Genomic DNA, 18,501 nt, shown 5'->3' with positions numbered 1-18,501 from the left:
TCACACCATCATGTAGAAGAATGCCAGGGCAAGAAACTCAGCTTGCCAACCACAGCAATATGTGCAGATGTAACTGAAACTATAAAAATGTCAAAATAAATATATACATAACCTGCCAAATTGCAAGTCCAAACTTCATTAATGAAGCTTCCATCAAGTCCATATATATCTTATGGCTCCAACTTGACTCCTAACAGCAAATAGGCCTCCACGTGATAGGGGCATCAATGGGACGGACAAGCACCGCATGGGGTGCAGGGATTGTGGGGTAGTCTTAGATGTGGAAGGGGCAGATTTCAGTTTTGTTTTGGAAGGGGTGACTTTGACACTAAGAGGGATGGATATCTTGCTGGGTAGAGGAGTATGGGAAACACCAGATGGGGCTCCTGAGGAATGGGAGGTTGAAGGGCCTGAGAGGGGCAGGGCGGCACGGTGTTTACGGGGAACATGGGGTGGGAGAGGAGTAGTGACGAGGTCAAGGGTGGCAAGGAAAACTTTCTTAGGTACACGGGGCGGTCACATGATTAAGGGTTGGTAGTGAAGGTAGAGGGAGTACTCGTCTGATGTGTTGGTGTGCTGTATGTGGATGCTGGTGTATGCAATGTGTGTATGTTTGTGGTGGCTGAATGTTGGGTGGGTGAGTGGGTGCATGTGCATTCATTAGGAGGAGGGGGCAGAGATGCATGGGGAGGGAATGGAAGATGTGTGAGTGAATGTAGAGGTGGTATGTGCAAGTGAGGTGGATGTGCTGCAGGTGGCAGAGACGGCAGTTGTAGTGAGTATGGATGTGGTGTGTGGGGTGTGTGTCTGTGAGTCTGCTTTTGCGGTGATTTAGGGTATGCCAGGAATGGTAGCAAGACCAGTGTGTGATGATGCAGTGCTGCCAGGTGTGAGTGGAGATGTGACTGCAAGGGAGGAGGTGGAGGAGAAAATATCTGTTGTTGTGTCTGCAGATGTGTGTTGTGTGTGTGCATGCCTGTGTGAATGTTTGTGATGCCTATGACTGTCTTTTCACATCTTGTCTGTTGTAGTGGGTGTAGGCTGGTATGTAGGTTTTCTTTGGACGGGTGCAGGAAGAGGGGTTGTGGATTGGGAACAGGTAGCTGGAGGGGGAATGGAAGATGAAGTGACACTGGCTGCCGTCAGTGAGGATGCCAGAGCCTGAAATGATCTCTGTAGGCCAGACAAGGCACTGTGAAGGCCTTCCAGGAACGCATTGGATTGCTGCATCTGGAATGCCAGTCTCTGGACTGAATTCGCTATCGTTGTCTACCCCACAGAGATGGACCTCAAGAGGTCAATAGCCTCCTCAGTGAGGGCAGCAGGACTGACTGGGGCAGGGGCAGTGGTGCCTGCAGCAAAGGAGACACCCCCCCTCCTGGGTGAGCGTGCATGGGCTACTGGATGAGGTGCTACAGGGAGGGTGGTGCTGGTAAGGGTGTGGTGGACAAGGATGGTGCTGGGGTGGTCCCAGATGGCTCTGCCACCACCAGGGAGCCGCCATCAGAGGAGAAATCTGTATCAGATGTGTTGGTAGCTCCAGTCTCCCCTGTGGTGCTCCCCTCACCCTCCTTCCCACTGGTCCCCTCGGCTTCACTGGTGTCAGCCTCCTAGGTCCTGTGGACTGCTGCATCCCCACTCGCCGGTGCCCTTCCTCCTTTGCCAGATGATGCTAATGCACACATAGACTGAGGTGGAGAGAGAGAAGGAAGGTGGGAGAAACAGAAAGGGAGGAAATGATGTTAAGCCACACATCCACTTCACATACCACCAATACAGATTACAGCCCCTGCCAGGGAAACAAGGGACCATTTAGCAATCATTTACTATTGAGTCATGCAAGCGATACCCAAACTCACCTCAACCCTGCAGCCTAAACACCTGAATGAAGACCACTACATGGCTATCAACTGCCTAAATGACTTATACAACACACCATCCCAGGGACATACCCATCCACATGTCATCCATTACGGGATGATCCAAATCTGAGCACCGAGGGACTGAGAACTTTAACTAACTGACAGGAATGTGTGGAGTACATGTGGTACAGAGGTCCATTAATGTAGCAAGTGAAGCAATTGCAATGCTCATGTAACATGCCTGTCATTACCCATACACAGTGCTAAAATGACCACCTTGTACTACAACAGTACACACAGAGATGGAGGATGCAGCCAGTGACATGATAGCATACCTGAGAAACCCACACATGCAGGTGAACATGTGTCACAGTACCACCACCTCTTTCCTGCATGGCTCAACATAGCTAATGTGATACACTCCTACATGATGGTTGTGATAACCAGGACTGTACCTTCCCTAAATCACATCTGACCACATAAATTCCAAGTCCAGTGAGGGTCACAGTACACAACCATGCAGTAGTCACCTCACAGTCAACACTTGCCCCCTTGTGGCTGCTGTGCAGTCTTCAAGTGCCCATTCATCTCTGGTAGGCCCCCACCAGTATGCAGGCCATTATGGGGGTCAGGGTCCGATGGGAACCCCTCCCACAATGGGAGGCCATCCCTAGCTGGGCCTCTGCGGTATTCCAGGCCCAGCACCTCAGGTCCTCCCACTGCTTCCTGCAATGGGTGCCCCACTAGCTATGGACCCCCAGGGTCCACACTTCCTTGGCGATGACTCTCCATAACTCTTTTTTCTTGTGGGCGCCCACCTGCATGGGAAACATTCCAAAAATGGGGGACATGATGTTAATTATAACAATACAGCACTAACTTTTGGTGACACACAATAAACACGAACCTTGCACACTGCCAATATCTCACACAAATCATGTCCATGCTAAACACCTGATCAGTCATGACATGTCTATGTACACACACATACATTGTCAACCACCACCCAACATGTGGACAAAGGACTTTGTAATGACCTGTTGCCCTGGTGCACCGTACAACCGCCGATACAGGAGTAGGACCCCTTCCACCAGTTTCTCTAGTTCCTCCGTAGTAAATGCTGGGGCCCCAACCTCTGCTGTGCATGCCACTATTGCTCCACGATACAGGACACAGCAGCACACGAAGTGAGGTCTGTCTTGCCCAAAAGCCAGGAGTCAAGTGAGCTGGCCCATACAAAATGGTGGATACGACCGCAGCAGTCATGACCGTCACTGCCAGCGGTGATCGTCATTGATCCCAGTCTCCCATAGACGTCAATGTTAACCAATGGGGAGTTGCACGGCAGTTCAGACCACCTTTCGCCATGACGACTTCTACCGGCGGAACGAGGTCACTTCCAGCTGTCCAATGCATGCCAGACAGGTGGATTCCATATTAGTTCTGGGTTCATACTGCGTAATTACTTGCATATCATCACAAATAGATACATCAGGTCACACATTGTGGATAATGACACATGTAGTGAGTGTCTGGTGACATCACCACACTTGTCACTACAGTTGTCAGCATATAGGATCAGTATAGTGGAACACATGGAAGGCGTACATGTACATGTCCTATTACATCCATTGTCACAGGGATCATGTGCCACTGTCTGGTTAGGAATGGAGTGTGGAGTAATGTGTCTTCCCACAACATGACAGCCAACTTGCATGAATAAAACTTTGTGACTGTCGTATGTCATACTTGGTGCCCTACATTGTGAAAGGTTCCCAGATTGTTGTTTGTGTCCCCGCACAGATATCGCCACAATGGATTGATGAGGAATGCACCAGTTCCTGGCCACTCGTAGATCTTGATACCATGGAAGAGTGGCACATCATCCTGATCTATCGACTCAACCATTTGTGCATCGGGGAACTGGTCGCCCAGTTGAAGACAGACCTCCTACTGGGTTTGAGAAATCCCCATGCCCTTCCTCCAACAGTCCAGGTGTTGTCAGTCCTGCATTTCCTGGTGAGTTGCTCGATTCAGGTTACAGTGGGACTGGCTGCAGGGTTTTCACAGCCCCAGTTCAGTAAAGTTTTGCAGGATGTGCTGGATGCCCTACTCAAGCAAGTGCACATGTACATTAGGTTCCCACAACCTCCAGAATTGCCCACTGTAAAAGCAGCCTTCTACAACATATTAAATGTCCCACATGTAATTGGGGCCATTGATGGGACTCACATTGCCTTGGTACCTCTGAGGACCAATGAACAGGTCTACAGAAACAGGAAGAGTACACATTTGCTTAATGCACAAGTGGTGTGTCTTGCAGACGAGTACATAACATATGTGAATGCAAAATTCCCAGGGTAAGTACATGATTTCTACGTCCTGAGGAACAGCAGCATCCCTGCAATGATGTCACAGCTACAGTGAGAAAGGGCCTGGCTAATAGGTACATGTACTGCCCTCCATGTCAGACATTTGTTTCCCCCTTAACACAGTCAGCACTTTGCCTAGCATTGTTACCTATAGTCATGTTCCCTTTTCCACACAGGTGACTCTGGATACCCCAACCTGCCCTGGCTCCTGACACCTTTGAGACATCCATCTACAGGAGGGGAGAACAGGTACAATGAGGCACATGGCCGGACGAGGCGAGTGGTTGAGCGGACTTTCAGACTCTTGAAAGCTAGATTTCGTTGCCTTCATGTGTCTGGTGCTGCCCTACATTACCGACCAGGGAAAATATGCAAGATCTATGTTGCATGCTGCATGCTCCATAAGCTCAGAAGGCACATCCCACTGTTGGAGGAGGGGGATATTGATGCTGGAGCAGTGTTTGGGGTCGGTGACTCTGATGCTGAGGCAGACGAGGATAAGGCACATGACAACAGGACTGACATGATTCGGCACTGCTTTCAATGATGTACAGGTATGTGTGAATTGCATGTCATCAGCAAATGGAAGATGTATTGCTGATGCCAGTCTGTAGCCAGTATTTGCATGCATCAAGGTGTTTGTGGGGACTACAGCCTTCCATCATGGTTTCCAAGCTTGAAGGGTAGTTGAGTTACCATGAAGGGTAGTGAAAATGCTATGCTGCTAAGTACATGTGTTGAATGCTGGTGCCATTGAGGTACAGCCTTATAGTTGTAGCAAAGGTTTAGGGTCAACAGTATGCATGTTTGGGGATATGTTAGGGGAACTTATCAGTCTTGTCCTGCTGCATAGGCATGTCATGCTGCATTGTCAGCTGCTGTGTGGCAAGTACCTGTTTCTGACTACTCAGGGAGGTGAACAATAGAGGATGTTACCTATGTTACAACTTTCCTGTCCCACACATGTGTGAGCACCTGTGCAGGCCCTTACTCATTTGGTATCATAGCTGCTGGGCCAGTCATCCTGTGTATGTGTTCAAATGCTGTGGATGTATGTCTTGGTTCACATGCCTTACAACTTTGTGCCTGATTCCATTTCATTTTACTTCTTCAGGTCATATATCTGTCTGCAAGCTGATTTATTTTTTGTCTGTTGCCATCGTTGACAATGGATATCATTACAATTTGGATGTACTTACACACCTGCTGGGGTGTCCCACTACATCTGTCACTTCAACATTGTTGTGGTGCCGACATGTGTATATATTTGCTGCTTGGAAACAGGATTGCCACTACATACTATGAAGAGACGTGCACCATGACTTGTGTGAATTTGTGTTTATTAAGTGTCTGACATCACAGTCCAGAGGAGTGGGGTAATGGTGTGGGTGCTGATCAGAGTGGGTGGTACAGCTGTTTGTCTCAGAGGTCCTGTGTCCACTTGCCCATTATGCTGTGTACTTGGTGTTGGACATGCAACAGGGTGTAACATTGGCATACAAAGGTGACAGTTCAGAAGAAGGATCACTTCCTGGTGGGGGGATTGGTCTTGGCCTCAGGTCCTAGAGGATGTCTGAATGGGTGGCCTCTTTTGCGGGGGGTCCCTCAGTTGCAGGGGTAGGAGTGCTGATGGCCTGTGGGTCCTCCTGCTGTGCCTCAATTCCAGTAGTAGGTGCTGATGTTGTTGGCAGTGGTATTGCCTGACTACTGGATGGGGATGAGGATGTCCTCAGGATATTGTTCAATTCTTTGATCTCCCCTAATATGGAGCCCATGGTGGCATTGAGTGCCTGCCACTGCTGCATTGCCTCCTGGTGGTATTCCCCCTGCAGCCTTTGTGTGTCCGGCAAGGTGGTGAGTATCTGGCCCATCTTGTTGTGGGTTTGCTGGTAGGCTCCCAGGACTCTGGAGATGGCCTCCTGCCCAGTCGTGTCCTGTAGCTGCCTCATCTCTTGGCCTACGATTGCCCTCCCACTGGCCCTTGACCCCAATGCCTGTGCCCCTGGTGCAGTGTGCCCCCTCCCACTGATACCAGGACAGTCATTGTATTCGGTTTGCACCGTTGACTCCTGCCCCTGTCCAGTGGGGCACACTGTTTGAGGTGACCTTGGGACACAGGTATGCAAAGGTGGGCTCTGCTGTGCATTGGCTGCCACAGTGGAGGTGGTTTCAGTTGTGGGTAGGGTGAGGCTGGTGGTGGTGGACTAACCACTTATGCCTGATAGGCCAGGTTTGTCGTCCCTATCCATACTTCGAAGGGAGTCCTCCACTATTGGACCTGCTTCCAGGCCTGGGCTTTCTGTCACTGGGCTCCTCTGCTGTATGGCAGTACTTGGGAGACCTGTGGAATGAGAGGTTTTGTGTCAGATGATGGTAATGTAGCAGTGACACACATGGTTGTATGCAATCATTACCTGGATTTGCAGGCAGTAATGGCATTGATAGTTAACAATTCACTGCTTGTGTTACCATCAGTGCAATGTTGCAAAGGGCCTATTTTGGAGGATAGTTAATGTTTGCCTTGCTCCTGTCATTGCAATGCACTTATGTGCATTCCTTATACTTATTGGTGATTGGGAGTGACATGGTTTAACGTGCAACTTCAGAGATGTGATGTGGATGTAGCAGTCACGCAAGGGTATGGAGTGTTGCATTGTGGTAGATGTGGTACATGCTGCAGTGTGAGGTATCCATGCACTAGGTGGGACTGGGCGGGAATGGTGTCAGTAGGGTGCTGTGGCATGCAAGGGTAGGTATTGGGTCCATGGTGGGTTTGTGCACGTTAGGGTGGTGTGAGGGGGTGAGAGGGTGGGGGTGGTACATGCTGTGCATGGGGACATGTTGGCCGGGGAGTACAATTGACATACCAGTGCCCAGTCCACTAGGTATTCCCATCAGGCCTTCTGGATGTAGAATGGCAAGGACCTTCTCCTCCCACTGTGACATTTCTGGGGGAGCTGGTGGGGGCCCACCACCTGTTCTCAAAACTGCGATTTGGGGCCTGGAAGCCGTGGCCCCTACCTTCCCCCTAAGGTAATTCCACCTTTTCCTAATGTCCTCCCTTGTGCGTGTATGGTTCCCCACTGCATTCACCCTGATGACTATCTTCTGCCATAAGCTGTTTTTCCAGGCTATGGTGTCTGCTGGACCTGTGCTCCAAACTGTTGCGGCTCCCCCACTGACGATTTCATCAACCATTACTCTCAGCTCCACAACCAGTGCTGCAGCCCACTAGTAGCATTTAATTTACAGGCCCTGGGCACATGTAGTGCACTTTACTAGGTACTTACAAGTACATTAAATAAGCCAAATGGGTATGAACGAATTTCACCTTGTTTTAAGGAGAGAGCATATGCATTTTAGCACTGATAAGCAGTGGTAAATTCCACAAAGTCCTAAAGCCAGCAAAAATGAGGTCAGAAAAAGAGTAGGAGGAAGGCAAAAAGTTTGGGGGTGACCCTGCAGAAAGGCCATTTCCAACAGTATGTGTGCTGATTAGAGAGTGCATGCTGTGTATGTGTGGGTGTATTTGTTGCTGTATATGAGGGTGTGTCACTGTACTGATAGGTGTGAGTGTCCTCATATCACTCTCCCTATGGTATGTTATGTAACAGTACAAACTCATACTTTTTTACAAATGTAACAGATGAGTGTGTGTACCTAGATAGTTGTTGTCCTCGTCAGTAATGATTTAGTTGTCTTTCGGCAAGCAGGAGCAGCAGGACGACGTCCAGTATTGGTTCCATGGCAGCTCCTGATGAGTATGGCTTCTTGGAGGTGTCTCCTTTAATTCTGTTAGTTTCTACCTGGTGTTCCATGGTGGTCCAACCACTGCGGTTATGTTGACGGTGTGCAAGCTCTTAAAGAGTCTCGCTAAAACATGGTCTCCGTCAGACTGATGGTGGCTCCAATATTCTACGGCAGTCTGACCACACTGGCAGTGCTGGCGGTGCTTTGGTGTGATTTTGTGTACATCGCCGTCAATGTCATAATTTGGCGGTCTTCTTTGCCAGCCTGTTGGCGGTCAGACTACTCATAATGAGGCACTTAGTTGTAGTAATTACTGTGTTTTTCACTAGTGTGTTGGTTTAGGTTTTTGGACATTGTTTTAATAATGTGTCGGTATGTTATGATGTGATGTTATTTGCTTTTTGATGATTAACTTAATGTATATGTATTTATTTATTGTAATGTTTTTTGCGGCTGGGATTTTTTATTTCCTTTGCAGGTTTTTCTTTATCCTCTATTCATTTGGATTTAGCATCTTTTTTAACAGAAATCAGTTTTGGTTTCTAATAAACCAATATTTTTTACTTTGATTTCCTCTTTATTTGTGTAACCAGGAACACTTTTTACAAAACTTTTAAGGTTGTTTATGGTTCCTAGATAGTTTGGATGGCTTGGAATGATCTCTATTGAATTAGTTTTATTTTTTCATTTTTTGAGCTTCTTGGGAAATACTTTTCCAGTTTTCCATAGATTATAATTTTTAACTATGTGGATACACAGAGTGATCTGCATCTACAGACTGCCAGACTTGTGGTGGCGGCCATGTACTGTGCCGATTTGGTGGTCTGATTGGCAAATTAAGATTTTGGTGGTCAGAGAGCCAAACGACAGCCGTCAATGGGCTGATGGTGGTGCAGGTCATAATCATCCAGGGTCAGCTAAAGTCAGTGCTGCCCTGCTGATTACGACCTGGTTCTCCGCCAGCCTTCTCATGGCTGTTTCATTCTCATGAAAAGGCTGGTGGAGAACAGGTGCAGCAGGCCACATGGGGAGCCCTGCACTTCCCATGGCATAGGCAGTGCAGGGGTCACCCTGCTCAGCATCATCGTAATGCGCACTATGCTGTGCAGACAATGCCCATTAAGAGGGTGCTGGTGCCCCCTCCAGGTAACAGCATTGATGCCGGCTCAATTTACGAGCCGGCAACAATGCTGCTGCTACTTTCCCGCTGGGTTGACGGGTGGAAACCTTGGTTTCTGCCAGTAAAGCCAGAGGGAAAGTCATAATAAGGCCGACGGGGAGGTAGCCAGTACGGCAGAAACCTCCCCGTCAGAAGTTCAGCATACAAGCCTTCCCATCTACCAAGCTCGCAATGTGGCCCTAAGTCATATTTAATTTATGTATTTTTGGGGGGAAATATTGCAACATTTTTGTAACTGTTATGTGATTGTTATTTTGTATTGCACATTTCATGTGTTGTAATTATTTTACAAAACAAAATGAGTTTGCTGTTTGCTGTTTGCGGTTTTTGGTTGGTGAGGTTTAATTTTTTACATAAATAATGTTTTTAAATTATATATATATATATATATATATATATATATATATATATATATATATATATATATATAAATGTATGTGTGTGTGTATATTTGTATACACACACACACACATATATATATATATATATATATATATATATATATATATATATATATATATATACATATTAATAACAAATCCCAGCGTGTGCTTGCTACATCCACCCACTTGAAGAAACGTGGAGGGCGATGCAAGTCACGGTCATCGCCACTGCTAATATTAAACAAAACATGCAGCTTCTCAGGAAACTTGCGTTCAAGAGCCTTGGTATAGTTCAAAAGATTAACAGCTATGTGTTTTGATCTAAATAAGATCTTCCTCACTGCCTCTTACTCACTAAGTGCCAAATATTCTTGTAATTCCGTCCAGTAGTTCGGACTGTAGACATGTTGACAGATTCCATGGGAATTAAAATGGGAAAAGCAATGATTTTTTTAGCCCACTTTTTGTCGGGCTGTGCTTGATGGATCACCCCAAACTTTCTATGCATACCAATAATTATATCTATCTATCTACCTATCTATCTATCTATCTATCTATCTATCTATCTATCTATCTATCTATCTATCTATCTATCTATCTATCTATATATATAAAAAAATATATATATATATATCACCCTTATTTAAACTTAGAGTTATATTTACTGATTTGACTGATGTAATAACATATTGGCCCTCATTACAACATGGGTGGTAAATGACGCTTACCGCCGTGCAGAAAGCCGACAACACACCGCCGCGGCTGCGGAATTCCGCAACAGCTATTACCACCCACAGCTCAGAAACCGCCAAAATCTAAACACCCACACAAGTCCGCCACACCAAAGGTCAGTGATAAACTGGCGATAACAAAACCTCCACCGTCAAGGCAACAGGAAAACGCCCACACTATCACGACCCACGAATCCATGCAGCGGTCTTTCAACCGCGGTATTCCATTGGTGGTACAAACCGCCGTGCTCAAAATACACACACATTTACAAAACACAACCACATTGGACAAATCGAAATACACACACCTGATACACATACACACACTACTCCCACACACCCAATACAATATAAAACACACACCCACATCACCCACAAACCCTTACTACCAAAAAGTTTGAAGAAGGCCAGAGAGACAACAAAGCAAAGACCACACCAGCATACAGAGGCACACAACACCATTGCACATACACATTCACGCACAAAACACCACACACCCCTAAACATCACCCCACACATCACAACACACACCACCTCACACATCACCCACACCACCCCATGGCACTGCAAAGACACCCCGAGTTTTCTGAGGAGGAGCTCAGGGTCATGGTGGAGGAAATCATCCGGGTCGAGCCACAGCTATTCGGATCACAGGTGCAGCACACCACCATAGCTAGGAAGATGGAGCTAATGCACAGAATCGTGGACAGGGTCAACGCAGTGGGACAGCACCCAAGAACATGGGATGACATCAGGAAGAGGTGGAACTACCTACGGGGGAAGGTGCGTTCCGTGGTCTCAAGACACCACATTGCAGTTCAGAGGACTGGCAGTGGACCCCCACCTACTCCCCCACAACTAACAACATGGGAGGAGCAGGTCTTGGCTATACTGCATCCTGAGGGCCTCGCAGGAGTAGCTGGAGGAATGGACTCTGGTAAGTTAAATCTTTCACTACTTCATCCCCCACCCTACCTGCATGCTATCACATACCCCCACCCTCGCCCTCACCCCCATCACTCAAACTCCTCACATATGTCCCACTATCACAAACCACCCATCCCAACACCAAACCCTGCATGCAACGACAAAACATGGGCACCCATCACCAATGCATGTCCACTACACATACCCACACAGACCCCTAAACAATTATCACACAAGGTCCTACACAGGAATGGAAGCACTAGGGTACATGGTCACCCACCCATTGCACACCATGGCACATACAGATGCAATAATCATGCCTTTACACCCCTGCAGGACCCGTACCCAACGTCACCGGACAGGAGGTTCCAGACATGTCCACTCCACCCACAAAAGAGGCCCACAGTGATGACAGCAGCTCTGTCCAACTGGATCTAGATGACCAGCCCAGCCCATCTGGGACCTCGGGACAGTCAGTTCCCCTCACACAGTCACAGGTCACCACAGAGCCTCCCCCATCAGGAAACACCAGCACAGCACCTACCCAGTGGGCCCATATCTCTGTCCCCAGGACACGTCAAGCAGCAGTGTGTCCACCACTACAGGGAACCCAGGCTAACCCACCACTCCAAGAACAGCAGGGACCTGGGGGCAGTGGTAGTGGGCACACGGTTCAGGGGACAGAGGCCCAGGAACACAGGGGAACTGGGAGGGCTGCTGTGCGACAGGGGGAGGACAGGCCCAGGGAACCCACTCTCCACCAGGCCCTCTCCAACATCATGGGAGCCTACCATCATTCCCAGGAGACAATGGCAACGGTACTGGCCAAGTTTCAGGAGACTCAGCAGCTGCAGCAGGAACAGTATTTGGAGTTCAGGGAGGAACTCAAATCCATCAATACCACCCTGGGCACCATTGTAGGGGGGCTGAAGGACCTCATGGACACCAGAAGGTACACTGTGGCACAACAAGGGACCCTGGACACTAGCCTGGATGATGAACTGCCCACCACCTCCGCTGGCGCTAGTGGACAGGAGGCACCGCCACAGGACCATGACACCAGCACCCCACCCCCCTGCAGATGGAGAACCACCCCGCAAGCGGTCCCTGAGATCAAGGACAAAGACAGAGAACAATGCCAAGACCCCCGCCAAGAAAATGAGACCACCCTGATTGTCATCCTTCTGTCCCACTTTGTCACCCTGTCCATCCTTAAACTGCCCTAGCTCCACTTCCTATGCCCTTTTGGACAATGAACCTGTGAGACTAATAGACTGGACTCTGCCATGAACATTCCTCCACCATCACCCCTGACCATTTTATAACCCCCTTCACTATTTTGCACTTAAATAAACACCCTTAAATCACAAAACAATTTGGAGTCAGTCTGTGCTTTCACAGTTGTGTATTTGCAATAACTGAGGGACATAGCAATGTCCATTGTATTGTCAACATACCTATGTCACAAAGCTCTAGTCCATGATGTAACATAGCAGAGGTCACACAGTGGGACCCACATCTGTGAAATTGTAAGGGAAAGTGACAACTCAGTGACCATACACTGGGTGAAAATGACAGACCGTAGAGAGGTCGAACAATTATATCAGATGTAGGAGGCAGTGATGTCTTCTTACATGTGTCTCACTGGAAGTATTGTTGGATCACGGTGTTTCTGTTGTCTATGTCCACTTCTTCTGCCTCCTTTTCTTCACTGTCCACAGGCTCCACAGCTGCCACAACAACTCCTTCAGGACCATTCTCCTGCAGAAAAGGCACCTGCCGTCGCAAAGCCAATTTGTGCAGCATACAGCAGGCCACGATGATCTGGCACACCTTCTTTGGTGAGTAGTATGGGAACCACCTGTCATATGGAGGCACTTGAACCTGGCCTTCAGGAGGCCGAAGGTCCTCTCTATGACCCTCCTAGTTCACCCATGTGCCTCATTGTAGTGTTCCTCTGCCCTTGTCCTGGGATTCCTCACTGGGGTCAGTAGCCATGACAGGTTGGGGTAGCCAGAGTCACCTGCAAATGTCGAGGGACAACTGTTAGACATACACTAACCCTTAGGGACAACCCCAGACCCAGACAACTATTCACACTCTATAGGGTCCATGTCCTCACCTATTAGCCACACACAGTGCCTCTAGAATTTCCCCATCACATAAGGGATGCTGCTATTCCTCAGAATGTAAGCGTCATGCACTTAGCCAGGAAACTTGGCGTTCGCATGGTCGGCCAAACACACCATCTGCACATTCATTGAATGGTAACTCTTCCGGTTTCTGTACACCTGTTCACTCCTGCGGGGGGACCAAGGTCACATGTGTCCCATCAATGGCACCTATGATGTTGGGGAAATGTCCCAGGGCATAGAAGTCACCTTTCTCTGTAGGCAAATCCTTCACCTGAGGGAAAACGAAGTAGCTGCGGATGTGTTTCAGCTCAGCACTCTGGACAACACGTTAGAGAACATTGGCTGGGACATGCCTGATGCAATGGCCACTGTTGTTTGAAAGGACCCACTTGCCAGGAAATGGAGTACTGACAGGATCTGCACTAGAGGGGGGATTCCAGTGGGATGGCAGATAGCTGACATCAGGTCTGGCTCCAACTGGGCACACAGTTCCTGCATTGTGGCACAGATCAAGTCTGTAGGTGACTATTACATGTCACTCTTCCATTGTCGACAGGTCCACCAGTGGTCTGTACACCGGAGGATGCCGCCATCTCCTCGTCTGTGCTCTATGGATGAGAACAGCGATCAGAGGGTCAGCCAACACTGAGGTACGAAATAAACAACTTTATTGCACACATTTGTCAATCAAATCAAATCAAATCAAAAAACATTTATAAAGCGCGCTACTCACCCGTGAGGGTCTCAAGGCGCTAGGGGGAGGGGGTTACTGCTGCTCGAAGAGCCAGGTCTTGAGCTGCCTCCGGAATGCGAGGTGGTCCTGGGTGGTCCTGAGGTTGGTGGGGAGGGAATTTCATGTCTTGGCCGCCAGGTAGGAGAAGGATTTCCCACCTGCCGTGGTGCGGCGGATGCGAGGGACGGCGGCGAGTGCGAGGTTGGCGGAGCGAAGTTGACGTGTGGGCGTGTAGAAGAGGAGGCGATGGTTGAGGTATTCAGGTCCCTTGTTGTGGAGGGCTTTGTGTGCATGGGTGAGGAGCCGGAAGGTGATCCTTTTGTTGACGGGAAGCCAGTGCAGGTGTCTCAGGTGGGCGGAGATGTGGCTGTTGCGGGGTATGTCGAGGACGAGGCAGTCGGAGGCATTTTGTATTCGCTGCAGACGTTTCTGGAGTTTAACGGTGGTTCCTGCGTATAGGGTGTTACCGTAGTCCAGGCGGCTCGTGACGAGGGCGTGGGTCACAGTCTTTCTGGTGTTGGCGGGGATCCAACGGAAGATGTTTCGGAGCATGCGGAGGGTGAGGAAGCAGGAGGATGATACAGCATTGACTTGTTTGGTCATGGTGAGAAGAGGGTCCAGGATGAATCCGAGGTTGCGTGCGTGGTCTGAGGGGGTTGGTGCGGTGCCAAGGGCCGTGGGCCACCAGGAGTCGTCCCAGCCGCACGGGGTGTTTCCGAGGATGAGGACTTCCGTTTTGTCTGAGTTCAGTTTCAGACGGCTGAGTTTCATCCATTCTGCGACGTCTTTCATTCCATCTTGCAGGTTGGTCTTGGCGCTGGTGGGGTCCTTGGTGAGGGAAAGTATCAGCTGAGTGTCGTTGGCGTAGGAGGTGATGTTGATGTTGGGTTTGCGTATGATGTCGGCGAGGGGGCTCATGTAGACATTGAAGAGAGTCGGGCTGAGCGAGGAGCCTTGAGGGACGCCACAGATGATCTCGGTGGGGTCTGAGCGGAACGGTGGGAGGTAGACTCTTTGGGAGCGGTTGGAGAGGAAGGAGGAGATCCAGTCCAGGGCCTGTCCTTGGATACCGGTGGAGCGGAGGCGGGATATTAGGGTTCGGTGGCAGACGGTGTCGAAGGCAGCCGAGAGGTCGAGGAGGATGAGGGCGATTGTTTCTCCGTTGTCCATCAGAGTTCTGATGTCATCTGTGACTGAGATGAGGGCGGTTTTTGTGCTGTGATTGGCTCAGGATCCGGACTGAGAGGGGTCGAGTAGGTTGTTGTCTTCAAGGAAGTTGGTAAGTTGCTTGTTGACGGTCTTCTCTATGACTTTGGCAGGGAAGGGGAGGAGCGAGATGGGGCGGAAGTTCTTCAGGTCGTTGGGGTCTGCCGTAGGTTTCTTCAGTAGGGCGTTGACTTCAGTGTGTTTCCAGCTCTCGGGGAAGGTGGCAGAAGCAAACGAGCTGTTGATGATGGTCTGGAGATGCGGGGCGATGATGTTGTCGGCTTTGTTGAAGATGAAGTGTGGGCAGGGGTCCGAGGGGGCACCGGAGTGGATGGAGTTCATGGTAGCTTTGGTCTCTTCCGTGCTGATGTCCAGGCGTTGAGGGTGATGGCTGGGGTTGCAGGTTCTGTGGTGGTTGGCTGGGTCTGGTGTCCGAAGCTGTTGTGTAGGTCGGTGATCTTACGATGGAAGAAGGTGGGGAGGGAGTTGCAGAGGTCTTGTGAGGGCGTGATGGCGTTGGCGTTGGGATTGGAGAGCTCTTTGACAATGTTGAAGAGTTCTTTCTGTTGTGAGTGTTCTTGTCCAGTCTGTCTGTGAAGGAAGTTCTTTTGGTGGCGCGGATCAGATGGTGGTGTTCGCGGGTGGTGTTTTTGAGGGCAGACATGTTTTCTGCGGTGTGGTCCTTGCGCCAGGCTTTCTCGAAGGTGCAGCATTTTTTTTTAGATTCTTTGAGGGTGTCTGTGAACCAAAGAGGTTTCCTGGTGTTGGTCTGTCTTGGGAGGCGTCTGAGGGGTGCGAGGTTGCCTGCGCAGTTGGTGATCCAATGCGTGAGGCGGAGGGCTGCGTTGTTGGGATCGGTGGAGAAGGTGGGTTGGTTGTCACTGAGAGTGGAGAGAAGCTGTTCGCGGGGATTTTGTTCCAATGTCTGCGTGGGATGGATTGTGTGCGGAGGTGGCGAGTCTCGCGTCGGAAGGTGAAGTGGACACATCTGTGGTCGGTCACGTGTATTACCGAGGAGTGGCTGAAGGATACGTGGTTGCTGGCGGAGAAGATGGGGTCGAGCGTGTGTCCGGCGATGTGGGTGGGGGTGTTCACCAGTTGCTTGAGACCGAGGTTGGCAAGGTTGTCGAGCAGGGCGGTGGTGTTGGGGTCGCTGTTCTGTTCCAGGTGGAAGTTGAGGTCACTGAGGAGGATGTAGTCCGGCGAGGCAAGGGCGTGCGGGAGATGAAGTCAGTGATGGAGTCGCTGAAGAGGGCGCGTGGTCCAGGGGGTCTGTAGATGAGAGTTCCTCTGAGGGTGGTCCTGGGGTCAGTGTGGATCTGGAAGTGCAGGTGTTCGGTGGTGAAGGGGGTGTCTTCGGTGGAGGTGGTGACGTTGATGGAGTCCTTGAAGACGATGGCGATTCCTCCACCGACATGGTTGGTGCGGTATCTCCTGGAGATCTTGTAGCCGTCGGGGAGGGCTATGGCGATGTCGGGGGCCGAAGAGGCGTTCATCCAGGTCTCAGTGATGAAGGCGACGTCCGGTGCGGTGGAGTCCAGGAGGTCCCATAGTTCAATGGCGTGCTTGTGGACGGATCGTGCGTTGATCAGGATGCATTTCAGGTGGTTGTTGGGGCGTGGGCTGGCGGGAGGGATGGTTACGCGGTGGAAGGTGAGTTTGCAGGAGAGGAATGCGAAGGGTCCATGGGTGCGTTTAGGGTTGGCTTGGAAGCAGGTACGGGAGCGCCCCGGGTTGAGGGCGTGGAGGGTGTTGGGGTCGTAGCGGTGCTGAGGGGTTTGGGAGTGCTGGGGGCCAGGGGTCGTGGCGCTGGGTGTGGTCCAGGCGCGGACGGGCGCAGACGGGCTTGCCTTTGGAGCGCCTTCGGCCGTGCAGCGGCCGCAATAAGAGGGAGGAGGGGGGAGGAGGGGTCAGCTGGGGGCGGGAGGGGGGCGACGAATGGGAGCGGGGGGTGGGGCCGAGCAGGAGGTGACGGCGGGAAAGCGGAGGGTGGGGGGGTCAGGTAGAGGGGAGGGGAGAAAAGATAGAGGAGGGGGGATTACAGAGGGGGAGGGGAGTCAGGAAGAACAGAAGAGAGAAGAGTCAAGAAGAAGAGTAAAGAAGAAGAGGAGAGAAGAGTCAAGAGAGAAGAGAGAAGAGAGAAGAGTCAAGAAGAAGAGGAGAAGAGTCAAGAAGAAGAGGAGAAGAGTCAAGAAGAAGAAGAGTAAAGAAGAAATGGAGAGAAGAGTCAAGAGAGAAGAGAGAAGAGTCAAGAAGAAGAGTCAGGCAGAAGAGGAGAGACCTGAGAAGCAGAGGGGAAGCGTCCAGAAGATGAGGCGAGGCCACAGAGGAAGAAAAGAAACACGCAGAGAATAATACAGAAGAGGAGAAGAACACGCAGGTCGGGGTGCAGAGAAGAACACAGATGAAGAAAGAAGAAAGAACACGCAGGTCGGGGTGCAGAGGAGAAAGAAGAACACAGATGAAGAAAGAAGAAAAGAACACGCAGGTCGGGGTGAAGAGGAGAAAGAAGAACACAGTTGAAGAAAAGAACACGCAGGTCAGGGTGCAGAGGAGAAAGAAGAACACAGATGAAGAACACAGATGAAGAAAGAAGAAAGAACACGCAGGTCGGGGTGCAGAGGAGAAAGAAGAACACAGATGAAGAAAGAAGAAAGGAACACGCAGGTCGGGGTGCAGAGGAGAAAGAAGAACACAGATGAAGAACACAGATGAAGAAAGAAGAAAGAACATGCAGGTCGGGGTGCAGAGGAGAAAGAAGAACACAGATGAAGAAAGAAGAGAGAACACGCAGCAAGTGGGCTGCAGAAGAGGAGCAGAGAGCGAAGGGAAATGGACAGCAGAGGTGCGGAGAGAGGTTGGAGTAGAGAGCGGAAGGAAGAAGACAGAAGTACAGGAAAAGGAGAGGTGAGTAGCGCGGGGCTGGGCGAGGGGCTGGGCGGGGGGAGTACTTACTGTTTTAGCAGGTCTAGATGGGAGGTGTCAGGAGCCTGGGCTGGTGGAGCAGCAGCGGCAGAGGGAGCGACCTACCCTCGGGTCAAGGGTCGCTGACTCTGCTGCGCAGCGGCCGCCATAAGAGGGAGGAGGGGGGGAGGAGGGGTCAGCTGGGGGCGGGGGGCGGGAGGGGGCGACGAATGGGAGCAGGGCCGAGCAGGAGGTGGCAGCGGGAAAGCGGAGGGTGGGGGGGGTCAGGTAGAGGGGAGGGGAGAAAAGATAGGGGAG

Source organism: Pleurodeles waltl, chromosome 1_1 (genome assembly GCF_031143425.1).
Source record: "Pleurodeles waltl isolate 20211129_DDA chromosome 1_1, aPleWal1.hap1.20221129, whole genome shotgun sequence".
NCBI classification, from domain to species: domain Eukaryota; kingdom Metazoa; phylum Chordata; class Amphibia; order Caudata; family Salamandridae; genus Pleurodeles; species Pleurodeles waltl.
This window is presented reverse-complemented; position numbering follows the sequence as displayed.